The sequence below is a fragment of the Bos indicus genome, chromosome 6, assembly GCF_029378745.1.
Source record: "Bos indicus isolate NIAB-ARS_2022 breed Sahiwal x Tharparkar chromosome 6, NIAB-ARS_B.indTharparkar_mat_pri_1.0, whole genome shotgun sequence".
NCBI lineage: Eukaryota > Metazoa > Chordata > Mammalia > Artiodactyla > Bovidae > Bos > Bos indicus.
This window is the reverse complement of record NC_091765.1, coordinates 111,110,241-111,132,077: the sequence shown is the minus strand read 5'-3', so window position 1 is coordinate 111,132,077 and position 21,837 is coordinate 111,110,241. Positions and strand designations below refer to the sequence as shown.

Sequence of the window (21,837 nt, the reverse complement as noted above, 5' to 3'; positions counted from 1 at the left end):
ATGAGGCATTATTTGGCTGCCAGTATAACAGAATTATGCTTGAAAGAAAACAGCGATTAAACACGTCTTTTAAAACCAGCCATCCAATACACAATTACGATACCCTACAAAAACAGCTCCAACCTGACTAAATGACTGTGCTGAGCTTGGTTTTTCCAACCATGGCAACATTAGAGAAAACAGGAAAAAAAATCAGAATTTAAAATAAAATAGGACATCCAATGGAACTGATATAAGCCAAGAATTCATGAGGCTTCTTTTGAGACTTGCACTACTATAACTTCAGCAGTGAAATTTGCTAGAATAAAACCAAAGACTTTCAGGGCAGAGAATCCAGGTTCAAATCCCCACTGAGTCACTTACCAGCTGTAGAATTTGATAGAAGCCTTTTGCTTGTGGCTCAGCTAGTAAAGAATCCGCCTGCAATGTGGGCAGATTGGGAAGATCCTGGGTTGGGAAGATCCCCTGGAGAAGGGAAAGGCTACCACTCCAGTATTCTGGCCTGGAGAATTCCATCGACTGTATAGTTCATGGGGTCACAAAGAGTCGGACACGGCCGAGCGACTGTCACATTCACTTTTCATCCGCTTAGGGTTTAGTTTTCTGCATGGCAAAATTGTGATGATAATAATGATGGCAACAGCAACAACAAAAATACCTCCATAAAGAATTGATATAAAAGAAAGGGGAAATATGTGAAAGGAGCTGTATGTACTAAAATATGACGCAAACTTTCATTGCTACTGAGAGGTGAAAAGATGTATTAAGTGTGGAATAGCACCAAAATTGTCTAGCTGCCTTCTGGCATGGATGCAAGGTCTAGAGGTGTGAAGCTGAGATGCTGAAGGATATATGGAGTGTAGATTCTCTGTTGAATGTGAGCAGTGCAGGTAGGTCTTTCATGGTTATAATTAAATTTTTCTTGCAAACATAGGCATCAATTATTAATGTCAGTAGGGAAAGGAAGGGAGAAAACGATCATCTTTGAGCACTTATTATGGCACTTTGGTGGGGCTTCCCTGATGGCTCAAGCTATAAGGAATCTGGCTGCCAATGCAGGAGACACAGGAGACTTGGGTTCGATCCCTGGGTTGGAAAGATTTCCTGGAGGAGGAAATGGTAATCCACTCCAGTATTCTTTTTTAAAAAAATTAATTTATTTTAATTGTAAGTTAACTACTTTACAATATTGTGGTGTTTTTTGCCACACATTGACATGAATCAGCCATGGGTGTATATGTATCCCCCATCCTGAACCTCCCTCCCACCTCCCTTCCCATCCCATCCCTCAGGGTCATCCCAGCGCACCAGCCCTGAGTGCCCTGTCTCAGGCATCGAACCTGGACTGGCGATCTATTTGGCATATGGTAATATACATGTTTCAATGCTATTCTCTCAAATCATCCCACCCTCGCCCTCTCCCACAGAGTCCAAAAGTCTGTTCTTTATATCTGTGTCTCTTTTGCTGTCTTGCATATAGGGTCATCGTTACCATCTTTCTAAATTCTATATATATGTGTTAATATACTTTATTGGTGTTTTTCTTTCTGATTTACTTCACTCTGTATAATAGGCTCCAGTTTCATCCACCTCATTAGAACTGATTCAAACATTTTCTTTTTAATAGCTGAGTAATACTCCATTGTGTATATGTACCACAGCTTTCTTATCCATTCATCTGCTGATGGACATCTAGGTTGCTTCCATGTCCTGGCTATTATAAACAGTGCTGCGATGAACATTGGGGTACCTGTGTCTCTTTCAATTCTGGTTTCCTCAGTGTGTATGTCCAGCAGTGGGATTGCTGGGTCGTATGGCAGTTCTATTTCCAGTTTTTTAAGGAATCTCCACACTGTTCTCCATAGTGGCTGTACTAGTTTACATTCCCACCAACAGTGTAAGAAGGTTCCCTTTTTTTCTACACCCTCTCCAGCATTTATTGTTTGACTTTTTGATAGCAGCCATTCTGACAGGCGTGAGACGGTACCTCATTGTGGTTTTGATTTGCATTTCTCTGATAATGAAGGATGTTGAGCATCTTTTCATGTGTTTGTTAGCCATCTGCATGTCTTCTTTGGAGAAATGTCTGTTTAGTTCCTTGGCCCATTTTTTGATTGGGTCATTTATTTTTCTGGTATTGAGCTGCATGCGCTGCTTGTATATTTTTGGGATTAATTTTTTGTCAGTTGCTTCATTTGCTATTATTTTCTCCCATTCTGAAGGCTGTCTTTTCACCTTCTAGTTTCTTTTGTTGTGCAAAAGCTTTTAAGTTTAATTAGGTCCCATTTGTTTATTTTTGCTTTTATTTCCATTACTCTGGGAAGTGGGTCATAGAGGATCCTGCTGTGCTTTCTGTCAGAGCCACTCCAGTGTTCTCGTGTGGAGAATCGCATGGGCAGTGGAGCCTGGTCGGCCGTGGTCCATGGTGTTGCAGAGTTGATATGACTAAAGTGGTTGAGCGCACAGCGACACACACACACCGGCCTCTGGTATTTTACAAATATGATCTCCTATAATTAACTGGAGATGTGAAGCTGCATCTACAAATCCTCCGAGGACAGAGTTTTATTTTTAATTAATTTTCATTGGCATATAGTTGCTTTACAAGGCTGTTAGTTTCTGCTCTACAGTGAAGTGAATTAGTTATGCATAGATCCCCTTTGTTTTAGATTTCCTTCCCATTTAGGTCACCGCAGAGCACTGACTAGAGTTCCCTGTGCTGTAGGCTAGGTTCTCCTTAGTACAGAGCTTTCACATTTACAAAAATGGAGTTCTCCTGGATGCAAAGTTGGTGGGATAGCTTGACTAAGACACAAGGTTCAGGGATGTGGACGCAAGTAAGGAGGTCTGGGTCTGGAGCAGGCTCAGGTGAAATGTCTGGGATCTGAAGTGAGCTTATTAGTCACTCATGGAAAGATGAGCACCTCCTTAACCTTGGATTAAGCCCTGCTCATCTGGAGGAAAAGAAGGGAAAAGAATTTCTAGCCATAGAGACCTGTTCCATCAACTTTCCATACACCTCTAGGTAATAATGGGTACAAACATTTGCTGGGTGGCTGGCACTGTGCTGAATACTTTAAATTATTAAGTCACTTATCTCTTCAACAACCCTGTGAGGTGGGTATGATGATTATCCCCATTTTTCAGATGAGAAAACTGAGGAACAGAGAGGTTAAATGACTTGCCCCAAATCACCCAGTTGGATTGGAATCAAGGCAGCCTGACTCTGGGGGCCCTGCCTTTCATGATGATGTTATTTTACCTCTTTAGGAGAGAAATAAAGTAGAACATATGTCAGACAGCTGTGCTGTGGATCTTGAGGCCTCTGCTCCTTCAGTCAGTTCACTTCAGTCCCTCAGTCATGTCCGACTTTTTGCGACCACATGAATCACATTACTCCAGGCCTCCCTGTCCATCACCAACTCCCGGAGTTCACTCAAACTCATGTCCATCGAGTTGGTGATGCCATCCAACCATCTCATCCTCTGTCGTCCCCTTCTCCTCCTGCCCCCAATCCCTCCTAGAATCAGGGTCTTTTCCAATGAGTCAACTCTTCACATGAGGTGGCCAAAGTATTGGAGTTTCAGCTTTAGCATCAGTCCTTCCAATGAACACCCAGGACTGATCTCCTTCAGAATGGACTGGTTGGATCTCCTTGCAGTCCAAGGGACTCTCAAGAGTCTTCTCCAACACTGGTGCACTGGGATGACCCAGAGGGATGCTATGGGGAGGGAGGTGGGAGGGGGGTTCAGGATGGGGAACACGTGTACACCCGTGGCAGATTCATGTTGATGTATGGCAAAATCAATACAATATTGTAAGTAATTAGCCTCCAATTAAAATAAATAAATTTATATTTAAAAAAAGCATCAATTCTTCAGCGCTCAGCTTTCTTCACAATCCAACTTTCACATCCATACATGACTATTGGAAAAACCATAGCCTTGACTAGACGGACCTTTGTTGGCAAAGTAATGTCTCTGCTTTTCAATATGCTGTCTAGGTTGGTCATAACTTTCCTTCCAAGGAGTACTGCTACTGCTACTGCTAAGTCGCTTCAGTCGTGTCCGACTCTGTGCGACCCCAGAGACGGCAGCCCACCAGGCTCCCCCGTACCTGGGATTCTCCAGGCAAGAACACTGGAGTGGGTTGCCATTTCCTTCTCCAATGCATGAAAGTGAAAAGTGAAAGGGAAGTCACTCAGTCGTGTCCGACTCTTCATGACCCCATGGACTGCAGCCCACCAGGCTCCTCCGTCCATGGGATTTTCCAGGCAAGAGTACTGGAGTGGGGTGCCATTGCCTTCTCCGAAGGAGTAAACGTCTTTTAATTTCATGGCTGCAATCACCATCTGCAGTGATTTTAGAGCCCAGAAAAATAAAGTCTGACACTGTTTCCACTGTTTCCCCATCTATTTCCCATGAAGGGATGGGACCAGAAGCAAAAAGTTCGTGTGTTTTCTTGGTGAAATAAAGGCTGAAGATTGCTCAGCAATCCTTTCAGCATTTCAGTGAATTAAAATGTAACCCACAACGCACATACAGCAAAGTTTCTCTTTATTCTAATGGGAGATTTAGGGATTTGAGAAGGCATCTGGAATTTATTTATGCTATTTGGGTTTTGAAATTCAATACTAACTTCTTATAATGAAAAGAGACAAAGAAGTCAGAGTGGGCCAGATCAGTGAAATGTGGCACACAGGACATAGGCTTGAGAGCTAGACTTCAGTGTCTGGGTGAAATATGGCTCCACATACCCTGGACCATTTGCCTTTAAAAGGAAAAAACCCACGTTTTAAAGATCATTTTAACTCTCTGTATATATGTCAATGGAATGTACTGTATGTTAGGGCTTTCTTTCTCTTCCAGACAACACTGTAGATGCTCAAGTATTAATAATTCACTTGCCAATGCTGAGATTGAATATGGCACCAAGATAATCAGAAAAATATCGCATTGACTATCTCAGTTTTTCATCCTGATCCAGAGGATCAGAGGATCCAGAGGATCAGCAATGTGGGTTTCAGAGTCAGGCAGCCAGGATTGGTTTTGCCAGTAGTAAAATATTTGGGTAATCTCGTCAAAGACAGAAAGCTCAAGTGTTAGTCGCTCAGTAACGTCTGACTCTTTGAGCCCCTGTGGACTGTAGGCTGCCCAGCTCCTCTGTCCATGAGGATTCTCCAGGCAAGAATACTGGCATGAGTAGCCTTTTTGTTCTCCAAGGGATCTTCTTGACCCAGGGATCAAACCCAGGTCTCTTTGCAGGCAGATTCTTTACCATCTGAGCCATCAGGGAAGCCCCGTCTCCCCAGACCAGTTGGGGAGACGGGGAATAGAGGATATCTCAAAACAGAAGGTATAAGGTGGAAAGCAGGGATAAAAATTGGACATAATTTAAGTGGTTCATTATAGTCAATGTGGAAAGTATCAATACTTGTGAGGCCAGGTAGTTTATGGAAACTGAGAGACAAGATCATAAGAAGTCTTATGTCCCAAGCCAGATGTTTGGACCTTTTTCTGAAAGTAACAGGGAACTACCCAGGTGTTGTTTTAATTGCAGTCTTTTGGAATAATGAACAGAATTGTTTTTCCTTATTATGAATGTAATAAAATAGTGTAGGAAGAAATGAAGAAAGGAAATACTTTGAATTTTGAGAGCTTTTACTAAATTCCTGGGAATGTTTTCCTTTCTTATAGATGGATGTTTTAATAACATGTAACCAGATTATAACCACTCTTTTACAATCTTTTGTATTACAATTATATAAATACCTATGTAAGTCAATGTAGATTTATTCATATTGTCATTTTAATGGTTGTATGGATATGCCATAATTTCTTTAATATTGTTCTATTCTTGGCTGTTTCCATATATTGGGATAATAAAGATTCCTGTAATGAACATCTTTTCATAACTAAGTTTTACCTTATTTAAAATTTTTTTTGTGTGTGTGTATTTTTGATCCTGCTGCATGGCTTGTGGGATTTTAGTTCGCTGATCAGGGATTGAACCTGCCCCTTAGCAATGAAAGTGCGGAGTCCTAACTACTGGACTGCAGGGAATCCCCTATAACTAAATTTTAGCACATGTCCATAATAATTTCCTTAGACTCCCAAGGTGGCTCAGTGGTAAAGAACCTGCCTGTCAATGCAGGAGATGCGAGAGACCTGGGTACAATCTCTGGGTTAGGAAGATTCCCTGGAGTAGGAAATGGCAACCCATCCCAGTATTCTTGCCTGAAAAATCCCATGGACAGAGGAGCCTGGTGGGCTACAGTCCATGAGGTTGCAAAAGGGTCAACCTCAACTTAGTGATTGAACATATACATTTCCTTAGTATAATTTCCTTAGTATAAATTTCAAGACGTGGAATAGTGTGCTTATTTTGAAAAGTTTCACATAGACTGCCACGGTACTCATCAGTGAAGCTGTGTAAATTAACAACTTTAACAGCAGAGTTTAGGTTACTCATTTCACTCTAGAGCCTAAGCAGGACATGGCAGTTGATTTCTGATAGATTAGACACACTGTTCAAAGAAAACAACAGAGAGGATGAAACTGGAGTAACTGAGAGAAATGGGGATGCCAACAGGGGGAAGGTGCATCTTGAAAGGGAACTGGTTGTATCTTCAGATGGCTGAGACACCACCGTGTAGAAGGAGGCTTGGCTCCATCCTATGTAGTTCTCAAGGATAGATCTAGTTAGTAAAAGTGAAACTGTGAGTTGCTCAGTCGTGTCTGATTCTTTGTGACCCCATGAACTGTAGCCCGCCAGCCTCCTCTGTCCATAGAATTCTCCAGGCAAGGATACTGGAGTGGGTTGCCATTTACTTCTCCAGGGGATATTCCCGAGCCAGGTATCAAACCTGGGTCTCCTGCATTGCAGGTAGATTCTTTACCTTCTGAGCCACCAGAACTAGGATCGATTTGTAGAAGTTCCAGGGAGAGAGTCTGCCTTAATAGGAAGAAGTTTTTTTCAAAACCAATTTCATGCGAAAATAAACTAGGGGCTGATGTAGTATCTTGCTAAGATGTCACAGGGATAATTTCATTTGGTGTCTGTGTCCTATCAAGGAAAACAACAACAAAAACCAATTCTACAATGCAAACATTGTATCTTTTATAATCTCCATGATGTCCTCCAGGCTAGTTAGTACTCATAGGTCTTAAAAACAAATTGAGTTGTTAGAAATTGACCAGAGTCTTGCCAGGCTGAGTTTAAATGCAAATGGAAAGTGTGTGAATAACTTTTAGATACAGTCAATACTCATTATCTATGAATTCCTCATTTGCAAATTCACTTACTTGCTGATATTTGTTTGCAACCCGCAAATCAATACCCAGAGTGCTTTCCTGGTCATTTTCGGACACGCACAAAACTGCAAAATATCTGAGTCACCTGACATGCGTGTTCCCTGCTGAGGTCAGCTCTCACACTGTAAACGAGTGTGTGTGTTACAGTTTGTGTGCTGCCGCGCTCTTTGGTTTTTGTCGGTGATTTTGCTGTTTAAAATAGCCCCCAAGCAGAGGAGCGTGGTCTGGTGGCTCCTGAATGCAGGAAGGCTGTGATATGCCTTACGGGGAAAACATGTGTGTTAGGTAACCATCTTTCAGGCATGAGTTACAGCTCTGTGGCTGTGCACCCAGTGCTAATGATTCAACAATATGTACCAAATAAATTATCTTTAAACAGAAACACATGTCACACCGGGGTATGTGTAGGTCAATTGCTGAAAATGCTATGACCAGAGGCTTGCAAGAACCTAACTCTGTTTTTTCCCCGAGGAGCAATGTACTTGCTAATTCAGTCTTTGGAATGACCTGAAATAAACACAGCTACTGTGAACAGCAAGAATTGACTATACCGTGTTCACAAAAGACTGACGGACTGCATTTGTTCATAGAACCCAGCTCTCAGATGCCTGGTCACCCACTTCAGCCCCAAAGCCCTGATGATTCAGAGGAGAGCTGGCTGTCCAAGTGGAATACCTGAGGCTTTTCAGAGGGTCCAGACTACCCTCTGGTGGTCTGCCAGACCTTGATGAAGGAGGCCAAACCCAACCAGGTCAGGCCTCAGCGACAGCCCAAGTCTAGTGACATTGCTCTTTACTGTGATGGAGGGCTTTGAGGTGGCATAGTGGTAAAGAATCCGACTGCCAATGCAGGAGATGCAAGAGATGTGGGTTTGATCCCTGGGTCGAGAAGAGTCCCTGGAGAAGAGAATGGCAACCCTCTCCAGTATTCCTGCCTAGAGAACCCCATGGACAGAGGAGCCTGACAGGCAGAAGTCCATGGGGTTGCAAAGAGTTGGACAGTTAGATACTCTCTGTCCTCCAGTAGTCACGACCTATGTTTTCCTCATATTTTATCCCCCTTAACACAGAGCACGGTTTTGAGTGACGTGAAAATCTTTCTGGATGGGGAGCAGAGTGAACCTTAATGGAGCCTTAAAAATAACTCCTGTGAAAAGACCAAAACTTTAATTTGAAAAGATGCATGCCCCCCGATGTTCATAGCAGCACTATCTACAGTAGCTAAGACACGAAGCAACCTAAGTGTCCATCAACAGATGAATGGATAAAGAAGATAGGACACATATACAAAATGGAGTACTACCCAGCCATAACAAAGCAGGAAATAATGCTGCTTGCAGCAACATGGATGCACCTTGAGATTATCATGTTAAGTGAATGTCAGACAAAGGAAGACAAATATCATATACCGTTACTTATTTGTGGAATCTAAAAAAAATGATATGAATGGATTTATTTACAGAACAGAAACAGACTCACAGACGGAGGAAACAAACTTATGATTACCAAAGGGAAAGGGGGGTGAAGGATAAGTTAGGAAGGATAAATTAGGAGTTTAGGATTAACAGATACATGCTACTATGTATAAAACAGATAAACAACAAGGACCTGCTCTATGGAACAGGGGACTATATTCAATATCTTGTGGTAGCCTGGGATGGAAAAGAATCTGAAAAAGAACACTCAATCGCTTTGCTATATCCCCGAAACTAACACAACATTGTAAATCAGCTATGATGCTGCTAAGTCGCCTCAGTCGTGTCCGACTCTGTGCGACCCCATAGACGGCAGCCCACCAGGCTCCCCCGTCCCTGGGATTCTCCAGGCAAGAACACTGGAGTGGGTTGCCGTTTCCTTCTCCAATGCAGGAAAGTGAAAAGTGAAAGTGAAGTCGCTCAGTCCTGTCTGACTCCTAGTGACCCCATGGGCTGCAGCCTACTAGGCTCCTCCATCCATGGGATTTTCCAGGCAAGAGTACTGGAGTGGGGTGCCATTGCCTTCTCCAAATCAGCTACACTTCAGTTATTAAAAATAACTGTGTTCACTTGTTGAACATTAAAGAGATCGAGAGCTGGATGACGGGCTTTGGTGAAAGCCTTGCTGCCAACCTCTCACCCACTAGACCTCCCTGCAGACCTGTAACTAAAGGGTTAATGTCTGGCACAGCAAGGGGCTTCCGTACCCAGCTCCAACCTGCTGACTGCGGAGCCCTGTGCACCATCTCAGTTAATCTCCACCGCTGCTTTCTGCATTGCCCTTCTTATCCACGTTTCTTTGATGAGAAAAGTAAGATTTAGAGAAGGTGCGAAAGGTGTCTAAACACACAACTAGCACGTGGCAGAGCTGGGATTTGCGCTTAACCGTTTGCAATCAGCTGATCCATGTCTGCAAACTGGCAGCCAAGTTTGAGCCACAGCTTTGTTTGGGGTTTTACAGATGATCTGAATTAGTTATTATTTTTACATTTGGGAGCAAATTGAGTGTGACTGAGAAGTTGGTACCCTGTTTGGGCTGGGCATGGAAGCTCTGGTTTTCAGGTCTTCCCTCAGCCCCCTGCATTCATTTGTATTCCCTGCCTGGCCTTGGAGGGAGACACGTGCTGACCTCTGTAGTCAGCCCCTTACTTTGTAATGCTGTCATCTGTATTGTTTCATCTGATCTTCATGCTTTTATGACTGTTCTGCAGCCAAATGAATTTGCCCAAAATCAGATGTCTAAGTGAACTGAGATGCAATCTTCTCCAGGCTTTTCTCCCATACCGTTTTCTTGTATTTTTACAACCTGTAAGATGCATAGATCCACTCAGCCCCCTCAAGTAAGACTTAATTAGGATGTTCCTAGTACAAGGGTCTCTGGAGATACCTCTGAGAAAAGCAAGAATTCAGTGGTGCGGACGAGAGCAGGGCTGCAGTGAAGCAACAGTGTCTCTATGAAAAAGAATTCTTTCCCCGGTAGTACAGTGAATAAGGCTCTGAGCTCCCAACACAGGGGCCCCAGGTTGGGTCCCTGGTTAGAGAACTAGACCCCACATGCCGTAACTAAGAGTGTGCATGCCACAGCTAAGAAAGATCTCATGTGCTGCAACGAAGACCTAGTGTAGCCAAATAAATAAATGAAAATAAATATTTTACAAAAAAAAAAAAAAGAATCAAGCACATTTTTTTCCCCTAAGCAGTTTGCTTCTCATCACCATCTCCTTGCTTCCTAAGGTCAACATGCCGGTCACGGAGTCCTCTCTCTTTAGTGGGTGATCTCTGCTGGAAGAGTTCCTGGAATCCACTCACTGTCAGGATGACATTTCCACATCAAAGGCCTGGGTAATCAGGCCATTCCACGGGAGCACATTAGAGCGCTAACAGCCTGAAGTTGCATGCCGGGACCAAGCAGCACACGGCACAGCGAGCAGGGCACGCAGAGCCTCCCAACGACCCTGGCCTTGAATGTCACAGAATTCTTCTCAGGAAAGTCCCCCGGCTGGCCTCCCCACTTCCAGTCCCTCTGTCAAACCATGGCCAACTTGAAGTGCGTTAGTCACTCAGTCACGTCTGACTCTTTGCGGCCGTGTGGACTGTAGCCCGTCAGGCTCCTCTGTCCGTGGGATTCTCCAGGCAAGAATACTGAAGTCAGGGTGGCCATTCCCTTCTCCAGAGGATCTCTCCAGCCCAGAGATCGAACCTGAGTCTCCTGCATTGCAGGCAGATTCTTTGCTGTCTGAGCCACCAGGGAAGCCCCACATGGCCAGCTTGAAAGTGAAAGAAAGTGAACGTGAAGTTGCTCAGTCGTGTCCAACTCTTTGAGACCCCATGGACTGTAGCCCACCAGGTTCCTCTATCCATGGGATTCTCTAGGCAAGAATACTGGAGCCCACTATGGCCAGCTTAATTCTTCTCGGACTCTGTTCCCCACGTGCCTCCCTCACTCAGAAGCCTTTGATGGGGTCCCAGTTCTTTGAAAATAAAGTCAAAATCACCTCTCCCATACAGTAAGTTCCCTACATATGAACCTTCAAGTCATGAACTTTCAAACGAGTTTCATAAACGTCAGATATGCGTGAAATTACAGCTTACCCTCCGTCTCCTATTGCTGATGATCCTTCAGCTCTACCAACTCCCGTCTCCTCTCTCTCTTCTGGTCGGTAATTCTTTTTACCTGATCACTGGATGCCAGACCCTGTATGACAGCTGTTGTCCTAAACCACTGAACTTTTCAAGGTACTGTACTATAAGATTAAAAATGCTTTATTTTTTGTGTTTTTATGTATTATTTGTGTGAAAAGTATTATAGACTTATTACAGTACAGTGCTCTGTAGCTGATTGTGTTCGTTGGGTACCTGGGCTCACTTGGTTGGACTTATGAACAAATGGGACTTAAAACCACGCTTGCAAAATGAAACATTTTAGTATGTAGGAGGCTTACTATATTCTGAGTCCTTCACTGTTTGAACCCTATCCAGCCCTTGTCTGACTTGCATCTCACTACTTTCCTTCCGGAACATTCTTCTCTGATCAAACAGGGCTGCTTGACCATGGCTAAGGGATTCCGTCTGCAAATCTTTTTTTCTCCTGTTCTCCACTGGGTGTGTGGATCTGTATCATTTCAAGACCTTGTCCAACCTTCTCTCTTCTGATGTTGAAGGCTTCTGACGCTCATTGTCCCTAGTTGCAAAGTGGGTTGTGATGAGGATTAAGCTCATTTAACTAGTTGACCACAAAACAGCTGTGGAGGAAGAAGAGCTGGCGCCTCTTCTTCAGGGAGATCCATGCATATTGGGATGTGCCTTGACCGAAGGTTTAGATTCCCAGGAGACATCAGCTTCCAGTTTCCAAGGGTTGAAATGGACACAGGGCTTATTGACTCCTTGTATATTTATCTTCTTTTTTGTTACTTTATAAGGTTCACTCATTTATTGATTCAGACACGTTTTGAATAAATAGTAGTTTCAATCTAAATTCTTCAACTCATATCTCACCCATACACTAGCCATATTTTTACTTATTTTTCTCTCTTGATAAATGGAGCTAATGGGGCTTCCCAGGTAGCTCAGTGGTATAGAATTCACCTGTGAATGCAGGAGACAGAAGATGTGCGTTTGATTCCTTGGTTGGGAAGATCACCAGGAGGAGGAAATGGCAATCCACTCCAGTGATCTTACCCGGATAATCTCATAGACAGAGGAGCCTGGCAGGCTACAGTCCATAAGGTTGCAAAGAGTGGGACATAAGCGAGTGACTGAACTGAGCACGCATGCACCCAAATGGGACTAAAACCATTCTGAAGGTGTAATTATGAGGACTGAATGGTATAATGCTTGTCCAGTACCTGTTAGGATGCTGAGCACATTTTAGACACACAGTGGATACCGAGCAAATGCACGATCTTTCCTTTCAGTGAATTTTGTAATCAACCTGGTACCTCACAGACAGGAATCTTGTCCAAATTAGCATAAATTCCCCGGAATGATTTGTTCTGAGATACAAGTTCTATTTGAAGTGTTTGTTTTCATGGGTGTATTACATGGCTTCTCTTCAATTTTTGTCAGACTAACTTTTGAAGAAAATCTGAAAATAAGAGCCAAAGAAAATATTCAGCCAACCCTTCCTTTTATGGGCATGTTGGCAATTTGTCTGTCCAAACTAAACAGTCTGTTATGGTCTTGCCCAACTTGATTCTCGAAGAGTCTAAAATGTGTCCTTGAATGACCTTGCTGGCCAGTTTCCTTTAAAATACAATATTAAAATATGTTTTAAAAAGGCAGCACAAAATGTTGCTGGCTCTTTCCTGCCGGACATTGCATCAGCAATTTCCAGGCCTTTGGATTGGAAGGAAAAACAATATTTTGCTCACTCCCCCATCTGAGCGTAAGGATAACTGGTAATAATATCTACAGATGGCAGCCCAAATGGAAAGCATCTCTTTGACACAGATGATGCAGCCATTTGGAACTCATATTATACTTTTTATTACATTTCATTCCCCTCTAAGCTAAGATCCCAGAAATCAAGGCAGTCTTCTCGACCCCAGATACCTGGATGTGCTGTTGTTTTTCAGTTGCTTAGTCAGACTCTTTGCGACCCCATGGACTGTAGCCCTCCAGGCTCCTCTGTCCATGGGATTCTCCAGGCAAGAATACTGGAGTGGGTTGCCATGCCCTCCTCCAGGGGATCTTCTTGATTCAAGGGTGGAACCTGAGTCTCCTGCATTGGCAGGTGAATTCTTTACCTCTGAGCCATCTGGAAAGCCCCTGAATGTACTAGGAGGAAAATATTGCTTGCAAATGCAAGCTAATCAGCTTCCAGGGATAATCAGGGGATGTGGAGATTCAGTTTCAGCAAGAGAAGGTGGCCAAATGAGTGGGCGCAAGTTGGAGGATTGGGTAGACAGAAATTAGCAAGGATGACAAGTCTGGGGGAGGAGGAAGGCGTGGACAGATGGTGGGGGAAAACGATGTTGAGCGTGGCCGTTCCTGCCCAAACTCTGCTGCACTTGATCACAGGGCTCAGGGCACGATGTTTTCAGGTTTGTGTCAGTTGTGGGCAACCCCAATTCTGGCTGCCCCTCAGCTATCTTCCTGGGCACCTGTGTCACTGATGACACAGACCTCAAGCCCACCTCTCTCTGAAGTGCTTTGTACCCTGCTCAAATGCTTCTGCAGCCTCTGATACACTTTCCATTGATTTCATCCAGAGGCCCTGGTGCTGGGACACCACCTTTCAGGGCATTGTTTTTGTTCAGTTGCTCATCATGTCCAACTCTTTGTGACCCCATGGACAGCAGCACGCCAGGCTTCCCTGTCCTTCACCATCTCCCAGAGTTTTCTCAAATTCATGTCCATTGAGTCAGTGATGCCATCCAACCATCTCATCCTCTGTCATCCCCTTCTCCTCCTGGCCTCAATCTTTCCCAGCATCAGGGTCTTTTCCAATGAGTCAGCTCTTCATATCAGGTAGCCAAAGTATTGGAGCTTCAGCTTCAGCATCAGTCCTCCCAATAAACATTCAGGTTGATTTCCTTTAGGATGGACTGGTTCAATCTTCTTGCTGTCCAAGGGACTCACAAGAGTCTCCTCCAGACTCTTCACAAGAGTCTTTCAGGGCATAGTTTTTGTCATTTTGTAGGTTTCAAAGGAAGCATACAATTCTCCAAGGATTCAATGTGTGCTTTTTCTGGAAGTACAGAAGCAAGGTACAAAGGCTGTGGGCTTTGGGGTCATGCAGATTCAGGTGTGAATCTCAGTTTGTCACTGATTGACTCTGGAGAAACCAGGGGGCCTCTCTGAATCTCATTTCCTCATCTGGAAAGCTTCCTCATCTGTAAAGTGGGAGGCAGCCTCTTTATGGGCTCTTGTGAGGATTAACAGAGGCCATCAAGTGACATGTTTGACCAGAAAGCAGAAAGTTGAACAAATGGCAATTAAAACGAAAGGAGTCATGAGGCATAAAGCAGAGTGCATTCTTGGTCAAGAGCCTGCGATGTATCTGAAATCATCAAAATCAAATCTACTGGGTCAATGTAAATATGTTTTCACTATTTTCCCAAATTCATATTTCACTTCAAAAAAATGTATTTATTTTCTAATCAGAGCATAATTGCTTTACAATGTTGTGTTTTTGCAGTTGTTGATATTGTTGTTTTGTCACTCAGTCATGTTCAACTCTTTGCAGCACCATGGACTGTAGCCCACCAGGGTCTTCTGCCCACAGAATTTTCCAGGCAAGATTTCTGGAGAGGGTTGTACAGTTTTTGCTGAACCACAATGTGCATCAGCTATCAGTATACTTATATGCCCTCCCTCTAGGGCCTCCATCCCACCACCCCCTGTCCCACCCCTTTAGGTCATCACAGAGTGCCAAGCTGAGCTCCATGTGCTGTACAGAAGCTCCCCGCTCGCCATCTATTTTACACATGGTGGCGTATAAATGTCAGTGCTACTCTCGCAGTTTATCCCGCCCTCTCCTCCCCATGTCAACAAGTCTGTTCTCAATGTCTGCATCTCTATTACTGTATGACAGATTCTAGATTCACCCACATCTCTACAAATGACTGGATTTCATTCCTTTCTGTGGCCAAGTAATATCCCAGCATTCCATTCTATTATGTATGTGTGTGTATACACACACATCTTCTTTATCCATTCCTCTACCAACGGACATCTGAGATGCTTCCTGGTTATTGTAAATAGTGCTGAAATGAACATTGGAGTACATGTGTCTTTGACTTACGATTGTCTCAGGGTATACACCGAGGAGTGGGATTGCTGGCTCATCAGATCAGATCAGATCAAATCAGTCGCTCAGTCATGTCCAACTCTTTGCGACCCCATGAATCGCAGCATGCCAGGCCTCCCTGTCCATCACCAACTCCCGGAGTTCACTCAGACTCACGTCCATTGAGTCAATGATGCCATCCAGCCATCTCATCCTCTGTCATCCCCTTCTCCTCTTGCCCCCAATCCCTCCCAGCATCAGAGTCTTTTCCAATGAGTCAACTCTTCGCATGAGGTGGCCAAAGTACTGGAGTTTCAGCTTTAGCATCATTCCTTCCAAAGAAATCCCAGGGCTGATCTCCTTCAGAATGGACTGGTTGGATCTCCTCATATAGCAGTTTTATTCCCATTTTCTTAAAGATATCCCCAAACTTAAATTGCAAATGTATAAGACGTGGCAGACTCATCTTTGATTGAAGCTTGTTTATGTCTCCCCTACTCCAGACGTAACTTGTTCTGCTGTTGCTCACTCCTCAAGCCAACTTCCTCACTCTTCCTTTCTGGGTTCCACCACATTTGCTGAAGGATTAAGCTGCACCTGCTGTGTACTCTTCCTGGCCACTCAGTCCTTCCTTTCAAGCCTGATTTCTGATCCCAGAGCTCTCCTGAAAGGTGTCACTAGAGTCTAGGACGTTATCAATGTGCTCACACTGCGTACACATCCAGTCTTGTCAACTCTGCCGCTTTCTACACCACTGGCTACTAACTTTCTCTAAAACAGCAGTTCTCAACCTTGGCTGCATATTAGAATCAACGGAGGGACTTTAAAAATAATTTATGCCTGAATTCCAGCATCAGGGGTTCTGATGTAATGGTCCGGGTTGCAGTCTGGGCATTGGGATTTTTCAAAGCTCCCTTGTGGATGATTAAGGTGCAGTGAAGGTCGAGAACCACAGCTAAGACTCTCTCCTTCTCTCTTTTATTTACATATTTTTTCAAAGTTCTGTTTCATATCTTCTGAATATCTTTTGGGGTCTCATTCAAATCCTGCTCTTAGAGTGTGGCTTTAGATCATAAAGGATGCAAGTGCTGTAATTAAGGCAATTTATAGCTGAAGCTTTTGCTTTGGCATCGCTAAAGGAAATCTGCCACTCCTGGTTAATCAGAAAGCTTACAGAATGGAAATTCAAGGTACGACTGAATATGAATATGATGCATATAGAATGAGGGAAGGAGAAAAGGAAAGAAAATCTTTGGATGTTATGATCCAAACAATGGCCCTCTCTATCTAGTGCTTTCTCTTCTATTGTATTTCAACAAAAGTACCAGGAATGTTCATCTTAGCTTTGATTGCTTTAGCACCATGTTATGTGGTCATGGCAACCTCGGCCAGATGTATGCTATTATTATAATTGTTCACATCAAAAGAGTGGAGATGGACAGAGTTCCTTCCCCAAGGACCCAAGCCTAGAAAAATGACAGAACTATGATTTTAACTCAGGTCAAACCCTCTTTGGATTAGAAACTGAAGAAATTGGTACCAGTTCAGTTCAGTTCATTTCAGTCGCTCAGTCGTGTCCAACTCTTTGCGACCTCGTGAATTGCAGCACGCCAGGCCTCCCTGTCCATCACCAACTCCCGGAGTTCACCCAAACTCATATCCATCGAGGCAGTGAAGCCATTTAGCCATCTCATCCTCTGTCAACCCCTTCTCCTCCTGCTTCCAATCCCTCCCAGCATCAGAGACTTTTCCAATGAGTCAGCTCTTTGCATGAGGTGGCCAAAGTATTGGAGTTTCAGCCTCAGCATCAGTCCTTCCAATGAACACCCAGGACTGGTCTCCTTTAGCATGGACTGGTTGGATCTCCTTGCAGTCCAAGGGACTCTCAAGAGTCTTCTCCAACACCACAGTTCAAAAGCATGAATTCTTCGGTGCTCGGCTTTCTTCACAGTCCAACTCTCACATCGATACATGACCACAGGAAAAACCATAGCCTTGACTAGACGGACCTTTGTTGGCAAAGTAATGTCTCTGCTTTTTAATATACTATCTAGGTTGGTCATAAATTTCCTTCCAAGGAGTAAGCGTCTTTTAATTTCATGGCTGCAATCACCATCTGCAGTGATTTTTCTTGGATAATTTCTTCCAAAATCCTACTTGAGGGAGACTGACAAATACCTAAAATCATTCTCACATCTCCCATCAGTTTTCCCATCTCCAGGGTGAGACCTTTCATCCTTGTCTGTGTGCTTTGGTTTAATTCTTCTCATTCTCTGGTCAGTCATGCCAGCTCCATTTCAGCTTGACAACGACCCTACTGATATGTGCTGTCCAGAGTCTAGAGTAACAGTCATAGTCCTAGGCACTGACCAGTTATCACACATGTCCTGGGGTCACAGCTAAGTTAGTAACAAAACAGAAACTTTGTGATGATGGTAGATGGGTTCAATAAAGGACAGAAACGATATGGACCTAACATAAGCAGAAGATATTAAGAAGAGATGGCAGAATACACAAAAGAACTGTACAAAAAAATCCTCATGACCCAGATGATCACAGTGGTGTGATCACTCACCTAGAGCCAGACATCCTGGAATGTGAAGTCAAGTGGGCCTTAGGAAGCATCACTATGAACAAAGCTAGTGGAGGTGATGGAATTCCACTTGAGCTATTTCAAATCCTGAAAGATGGTGCTGTGAAAATGCTGCACTCAATATGCCAGCAAATTTGGAAAACTCAGCAGTGGCCACAGGACTGGAAAAGGTCAGTTTTCATTCCAATCCCAAAGAAAGACAATGCCAAAGAATGTTCAAACTACCACACAATTGCACTCATCCACACACTAGTAAAGTAATGCTCAAAATTCTCCAAGCCAGGCTTCAGCAATATGTGAACCGTGAACTTCCAGATGTTCAAGCTGGTTTTAGAAAAGGTAGAGGAACCAGAGATCAAATTGCCAACATCCACTGGACCATCAAAAAAAGAAGACAGTTCCAGAAAAACATCTACTTCTGCTTCATTGACTAAGCCAAAGCCTTTGACTGTGTGGATCACAATAAACTGCGGAAAATTCTTCAAGAGATGGGAATACCAGGCCACCTGACCTGCCTCCTGTGAGAAATCTGTATGCAGGTCAGGAAGCAACAGTTAGAACTGGACATGGAACAACAGACTGGTTCCAAATAGGAAAAGGGGTACATCAAGGCTGTATACTGTCACCCTGCTTATTTAACTTATATGCAGAGTACATCATGCAAAATGCCAGGCTGGAGGAAGCACAAGCTGGAATCAAGATTGCTGGGAGAAATAACAATAACCTCAGATATGCAGATGACACCACCCTTATGGCAGAAAGTGAAGAAGAACTAAAGGGCCTCTTGATAAAAGTGAAAGAGGAGACTAAAAATGTTGGCTTAAAGCTCAACATTCAGAAAACAAAGATGATGGCATCTGGTCCCATCACTTCATGGCAAATAGATGGAGAAACAGTGGAAGCAGTGGCAGACCTTATTATTTTGGGCTCCAAAATCACTGCAGATGGTGACTGCAGCTATGAAATAAAAAGATGCTTACTCCTTGGAAGGAAAGTTATGACCAACCTAGACAGCATATTAAAAAGACAGTAAAACAAATTAAAAAGAGACATTACTTTGCCAACAAAGGTCTATGTAGTCAAGGCTATGGTTTTTCTAGTACTCATGTATAGAACTGAGAGTTGGACCCTAAAGAAAGCTGAGCGCCCAAGAATTGATGCTTTTGAGCTGTGGTGTTGGAGAAAACTCTTGAGAGTCCCTGGGACTGCAAGGAGATTCAGCCAGTCCATCCTAAAAGAAATCAGTCCTGAATATTCATTGGGGGGACTGATGCTGAAGCTGAAGCTCCAATACTTTGGCCACCTGATGTGAAGAGCTGACTCACTGGAAAAGACCCTGATGCTAGGAAAGATTGAGGGCAAGAGGAGAAGGGGACAACAGACGATGAGATGGTTGGATGGCATCACCGACTCAATGGACGTGAGTTTGGGTAAACTCCAGGAGTTGGTGATGGACAGGGAGGCCTGGTGTGCTGCAGTCCATGCGGTCACAAAGAGTTGGACATGACTGAGCAACTGAACTGACCTGAACTTACATTCTATGTTCAGGAGAAAGTGCTAGAAATAAAGGACTAGGTTTTCGTGAGGGGTGGGGGTGGGGTGGGAGGGTGGTCTGAGATGGAAATAAGGGTTTCTCTGTAGACGTTAGAGTGAAAGTGACAGTCATAGAAAAGGGGAAGGAGTGAAAATGGGGAACTGAACATCTTTAGAGGAAAGTAGAAAAGGATTCAGAGACCGGGGCTTCCCTGGTAGTCCGATGGTTAAGAATCCGCCTTGCAATGCAAAGGACACTGATTTGATCCATGGCCTGGGAAGACCCCACATGCCTTGGAGCAACAAAGCCCTTGTGTCGCAACTACTGAAGCCCGAGTTCCAGAGTCCGTGCTGGACAACAAGAGAAACCACTGCAGTGAGAAGCCTGTACATCGCCAACTAGAGGGTAGCCCCAACTCGGCCCAACTAGAGAAAAGCTAGCATGCAGCAATGAAGACCCAGCACAACCAAAAGCCAAAAGTAAATAAATATAAATCTTTTCAAAAGAGGATTTTGAGAACCCTTTCCTCCCTCCCTTCTTCCCTCCCTTCTTTCCTTTATCTGATATTTTTCTTCTGTGAACCACACAGCTGTTGCTTGAACCCTCATTCAGTAAGCTTTCTGGTCAACCCAAGATTGCAGCTTTCCTTTAGGAACCTCCTAGCAACCACTTCAACTCCAAACTGCCTTCATTATCAGGCTTGCATTCCTTAGGACACAAAACAACATTCTAAATAGGATTGGAGTGAGCTTTGAACACCATACGGAGCTGGATAGTCAGTGCGAGATGAATGGAATGTTGAAAGGAAAGCTGAGATATAGAGAAAACAGTTGTTCCAGGGCAGGACGCGGGTCAGGGCAAGAGGGACGGAATTCATTTCCTTTCCTCGGAGAACACATGGGTCACTTTCAGTCTGAAAGGACGCTGGGTTTGGCTGCCAGGAAGTGAAATTTCACGCTCAATCACAATAACCAGCTTGGGCCTTATGGTTCACATAGTCTGTTTCTCTTTTGTCTCATGGCTTTGATTTTTTTAATTTCCACTTAAACTGCTTCATTTTGCACATTTCCTTTAACTTGCCTCAAATCCTGTATAGCTGGGGCATTTTGACATTTACAAGATTTCTGCTACATCCCAGACACTGCTCAGGGTGTTGCAGAGAACCAGCTCTGATTCCATGTTGGAACTGTTTCTTTGACTCGCTTTGTGTTGCTTGTGTTATTATTGTCATCGTTGTTGTTCAGCCCCTGAGTCATGTCTGACTCTTTGTGACCCCATGAACTGCAGCACGCCAGGCTTCCCTATCCTTCGCTGTCTCCTGGAGTTTGCTCAAACTCACGTCCATTGAGTCCATGATTCCATCCAACCATTTCATCTTCTATTACTCCCTTCTTTCCCTGCCCTCACTCTTTCCCAGAATCAAGGTCTTTTCCGATGAATCAGTTCTTCTCATCAGATGGCCCAAGTTTTAGAGCTTTGTTGTTATAATCACATATAATGGCCTGCCTCAGAGGACCCTGCCCCTCTGCCTGACTGTTGCAGTGGCTTTGTTCAGCTCACAGAGAGATAATCTGACCCTGCCCGCCTGTGAACGGCTGCAAGAAAGATGAGATTAACACATAGCTTCCCAGATGCTGGGCTTTCCTGGAGATGTTTTGCAAGACAGATGGCTCTTTTTGGCTCTTTTTACTTCATTTCCTCCTTGCCTCTCCCTCTTTATATTGTCTTTTGGCTTTAGTTCCTTACTGCTCTTCTCTCTGGTTCTGTAAAAGAACCTGGCATCCAGACCCTGATAAGATAGTTATTTTGAGACATTTTCTGCCATCTTCTCTGTCAGCTGACTTTCTGAATAAAGTCTCTATTCTTTGCTTCCACACCTCATCTCTTATTCATTAGCCTTTTGTGTGGTAAGCAGATCAAGCTTGGACTCAGGAGCAAGGGCAATCCACTCATGGGGGCGCACATACTGCAGGGTCTAAAGTGCAGAGGCAAACAAGCAAAAACAGAATTTAGACTCGGGGGGTTGTTCTGGAGAAGATGAGAAGAAAATGAAGAGGGAGGAAGGCTTTGGAGAAGGTGACAGTTGGGATTAAAGAGAAAGGCTGAGAAAGAAGAAGAGAGAAACAAGTGGAGAATGCATGAGGACTTCCCTGGTGGTCCAGTGGTTAAGACTCTGCACTTCCAATGCAGGGA

At 43.9% G+C, this 21,837-nt stretch overlaps 1 protein-coding gene across 2 annotated transcripts in view; it reads right to left on the bottom strand.

The window, feature by feature from the left end:
- C1QTNF7 (C1q and TNF related 7) overlaps positions 1-21,837 on the bottom strand; it is a 129,428-nt gene that overhangs the window by 94,486 nt on the left and 13,105 nt on the right. The window contains exon 2 of one of the 2 annotated variants that reach the window (XM_070791821.1): positions 364-603. The exons of the other annotated variant lie outside the window; for it this stretch is intronic. The gene's annotated coding sequence lies outside the window, so the exon portion shown is untranslated. The remainder of the gene's footprint in view (positions 1-363; positions 604-21,837) is intronic. 2 annotated transcript variants of the gene reach the window in all.